The sequence below is a fragment of the Cherax quadricarinatus genome, chromosome 38 (assembly GCF_038502225.1).
Source record: "Cherax quadricarinatus isolate ZL_2023a chromosome 38, ASM3850222v1, whole genome shotgun sequence".
Lineage (NCBI taxonomy): Eukaryota > Metazoa > Arthropoda > Malacostraca > Decapoda > Parastacidae > Cherax > Cherax quadricarinatus.
Genome location: NC_091329.1, coordinates 8,569,252 through 8,574,291, shown reverse-complemented (window position 1 = coordinate 8,574,291; position 5,040 = coordinate 8,569,252).

Sequence of the window (5,040 nt, the reverse complement as noted above, 5' to 3'; positions counted from 1 at the left end):
TTGAACCCAGTTCCTCCCCACCAATGTTTCCACAACACGAATTAATAACTGTGTCGTTAACACCTACAGTAATTAAAAACTTTCCAAATCATATTTCCCTTGTATATTATATTCTTTCTATTTTCAGAACTGTAATTATAAATAATGTTTTCTTGGTGGAGAAATCAACTTTGTTTGCAGTCACTGAATGAGCGAGTTCTCACTGGCTGATATACACGTGTTATCTTGCTATGTTAGTTCTTATTGGCTGACATGTACGTGTCGTCTTGCTATGTGATTTATTGGCTTATATACACGTGTCATCTTGTTATGCGAGTTCTTAGTAACTGATATACACGTGTCATCGTACCACGAGTTCTCATTGACTGATACCTATATTTGAGCGTTCCTAGTTCGAAACTTAAAATATGATGGCTACCAAGTTAATTTTATTAACTGTAACTCCCCCTCACGGAAGGCATCTTGATTCTGGCGAGGGGTTTTGTCCGCACATTAAAAATGTGGAATGCCCATTAACAATGTGAATTACACCGACCAGGTAGAGAACTTCTCACGCCTACGCTCTGTTGGCAGTAAGATAAGATTAAATTTCGTTCGGATTTTTAACCCCGGAGGGTTAGCCACCCAGGATAACCCAGGAAAGTCAGTGCGTCATCGAGGACTGCAACTTATTTCCACTGGGGTCCACAATCTTGTCCCCCAGGATGCGACCCACACCAGTCGACTAACACCCAGGTACCTATTTGCTGCTAGGTGAACAGGACAACAGGTGTAAGGAAACTCGTCGAAATGTTTCCACCCGCCGGGAATCGAACCCGGGCCCTCCGTGTGTGAAGGGAGAGCTTTAGCCACCAGGTCACCAGGCCACATCATATATCAAGATACAATGATAGTCCGTCTTCGGTTTTAAACCATGGAAGGAACCCGCAGCCATGATATAACAAGGATAATTTACACAGTGTGCCCGGATGTTGTATACAGGTACAACTTAAGTTGTTTCATGTACTTGTAGAAATAAACATTATTGTTATTCCAATCACCAAAGAGAAGATACGCAAACAATGGAGTTAAATTAACATTTAATTTGCCACGAACTTTCGTTATGTAGCACCTGGAAGGACTGGGAAACATTTAGGTTTGATCCAAGGAAGGGGGGGGGCAGGTCCAATTCCTTGAATCAAGAGCCCCTCACCGGCTCCTAGGAACCTCCCTTGAAGGGACCCTAATCCCTGAAATAGAAATTAAAATAAGCTCAATGTAAATAAACCGAGAGATATCTCCCGATTAAGATGATGATGATTATTATTATTATTATTATTATTATTATTATTATTATTATTTCCACAAAAACAGTAGCGTGAGAAAATAACACTGCAGTTCAATTTATATTTTCGTTTATTCTTAAAAAACTGTACATTGGAGAGGAAAATTAGTCACCACAAATACAAAACCTACCAACATCATCTCCAAATATTTTTGTATTTATACTTTTATATATAAACTATTTGCCGTAATTAACAGCCATCAACCCAAAATAAATGCGATTACACATTGCATTTTCACACACATTTAACATAAATAGACAAATAATTTTCACAGACACACCTGTGACTTGAGCCAAGTTGATCACTGAAATGTTCAGTGATTTGAGTGAATTGCAGGAGTTTATGTACAGTGAAAGTGGTGGGAATAATGAGACTAAAGCGAACTATAGACCGAGTGATTGATAGGAATGTATGATAAATGTGATGCGAATGATGTGACAGATTGATAAAGAATGGTAAATGCGGAGTGGATGGTGAGAAAGAGAGCAGTGTGATGCACAGTATTATCACTCTGGATGTTGTCACTAGAAAACGAAAACAGTTGAGTGTTATGAAAATTTGTCCTACAAGGAAAATATTTCACTAAAGTTTTGCAAATTTTGAATTTGCCAGTTATTTATTTTGCACCAAAACTAATACAGCATCATAATGTAGGCGTATTGCAAACCTCTCTAAACAATTTGCATAACTTCATGACTCACGAAATCGTAATGACACGGTTGCAAACAAACACGGGCTCATACCCCGTGGGTCACTCTCCCAGAAATATATCACCTTGAAGAGGCCCAGGAGTTTTAGTTCAACTCAAGAAGTCTAGAAACTGCCTTTATCTCAACACTCACAAAAAGTCCAACACCTTTAAGAGTGACAGGAACTATAATAATCTGAACCTTCCACTAAGTAACGTACATCCGCATTGAAGGTTTGAAGCCGATCAGTAATGGCATTGTAAGGTTATCATATTTTAAAAACATGCAAACTGGCACCTACACAGCTCAAGAGCAATGGGAATCGCTCTCCAAGATACATTATCCATGACTTTTAAAGCTAATCACAAAGAAATCAATATAATAACTCGAATTATTATAATCAAAACCAAGCGATAAACCCACTAGGGTCATACAACACAATCTGAACTAAACTGACAAATTGGGATTTACACGAATCTTTTATGAGGGAAAATACCACCAGCAATGAAAGTTCGACGGCGATCATACGAGGACTTCTCAATTTATTGCAGAAAGAAAAGTGCCACAAAACTGGCAAATAACAATAACAATCCAAACCTTCTGAGCTGGAAACATCTACGCTGAAACTTAAAAGAGTGAAAAGGATCAGAGGAGTTCTCAATTTATTGTCTGAAAACTGCTGCCCTATTTGTATGCATAAAATTGGCAAATTGGTACTTACACAGCGCCACAACAACCTAACACCGACGCTGAAAGTGCGAAGCCCAACTGAACAATCGTTTTAATGTTATCTTCCGTAAACCTTTAGAGGAGCATGAAAAGAGAGGCCTGGTCACAGACCGGGTCGCTGGGGCGCTGACCCAAGAAACCCCCTCCAGGTATACACTGTCGGGAGATGCCTACAAACTGTGTTGCTTCTTGAAGTAAAAAAAAAAAAAACTAACATCACTAGCTAGGTAACAAAATTTCCGAAGCTTCACATTTTAATACATGTAAACATAATTGCATGGGTACGCTTTCTTCCTTGTGATACGTTATTGACACAATGTATGTGGATCACATTTCTCAGTAAAACTCACTTACGTCGCTCTTTTAACCAGACCTTGTAGCTTGCCTTACAAAGCAAGGTTTGGCCAAACAAGCCGAGTAATCTAATTTTTGTTATAACTGAACGAAAATCAATTTGAAAATCGCAAAACATTGTTCACTTGCTAATACTAATTAGATTAAAGTTGAACTGAGACAGGCTTAGTATCATAAATTTATGTCTTAATACGTAAATTTAAGCAAGATTAGGCGAGGCTGCGATATTCGCTTTCTTGCAAAATTAGAAATTTGCATAGCACGTTAACTCAAGTGAATATATAATCCATCAACAAGAAAAAAAATCCTATTTTTTTTTTTTTACTAAAACTCTGCTTGTTTTATTTCTAAGGCTACGAAGCACTTGTACATATACAATAGCCTCTGATCTTCCCGTTGGTAACCTTCATACAATAGCCTCTGATCTTCCCGTTGGTAACCTTCATACAATAGCCCCTGATCTTCCCGTTGGTAACCTTCATACAATAACCTCTGATCTTCCCGTTGGTAACCTTCATACAATAATATCTGATCATCCCGTTGGTAACCTTCATACAATAATCTCTGATCATCCCGTTGGTAACCTTCATACAATACCCTCTGATCATCCCGTTGGTAACCTTCATACAACCTCTGATCATCCCGTTGGTAACCTTCATACAACCTCTGATCATCCCGTTGGTAACCTTCATACAATAACCTCTGATCTTCCCGTTGGTAACCTTCATACAACCTCTGATCATCCCGTTGGTAACCTTCATACAACCTCTGATCATCCCGTTGGTAACCTTCATACAATAACCTCTGATCTTCCCGTTGGTAACCTTCATACAACCTCTGATCATCCCGTTGGTAACCTTCATACAATAACCTCTGATCTTCTTGTTGGTAACCTTCATACAATAACCTCTGATCTTCTCGTTGGTAACCTTCATACAATAACCTCTGATCATCCCGTTGGTAAACTTCATATAACATCTGATCTTCCCGTTGGTAACCTTCATATAACATCTGATCTTCCCGTTGGTAACCTTCATATAACATCTGATCTTCCCGTTGGTAACCTTCATATAACATCTGATCTTCCCGTTGGTAACCTTCATATAACATCTGATCTTCCCGTTGGTAACCTTCATATAACATCTGATCTTCCCGTTGGTAACCTTCATATAACATCTGATCTTCCCGTTGGTAACCTTCACATAACATCTGATCTTCCCGTTGGTAACCTTCATATAACATCTGATCTTCCCGTTGGTAACCTTCATATAACATCTGATCTTCCCGTTGGTAACCTTCATATAACATCTGATCTTCCCGTTGGTAACCTTCATACAACCTCTGATCATCCCGTTGGTAACCTTCATACAACCTCTGATCATCCCGTTGGTAACCTTCATATAACATCTGATCTTCCCGTTGGTAACCTTCATACAACCTCTGATCATCCCGTTGGTAACCTTCATACAACCTCTGATCATCCCGTTGGTAACCTTCATATAACATCTGATCTTCCCGTTGGTAACCTTCATATAACATCTGATCTTCCCGTTGGTAACCTTCATATAACATCTGATCTTCCCGTTGGTAACCTTCATATAACATCTGATCTTCCCGTTGGTAACCTTCATATAACATCTGATCTTCCCGTTGGTAACCTTCGTATAACATCTGATCTTCCCGTTGGTAACCTTCATATAACATCTGATCTTCCCGTTGGTAACCTTCATATAACATCTGATCTTCCCGTTGGTAACCTTCATATAACATCTGATCTTCCCGTTGGTAACCTTCATATAACATCTGATCTTCCCGTTGGTAACCTTCATATAACATCTGATCATCCCGTTGGTAACCTTCATATAACATCTGATCTTCCCGTTGGTAACCTTCATATAACTTCTGATCTTCCCGTTGGTAACCTTCATATAACATCTGATCTT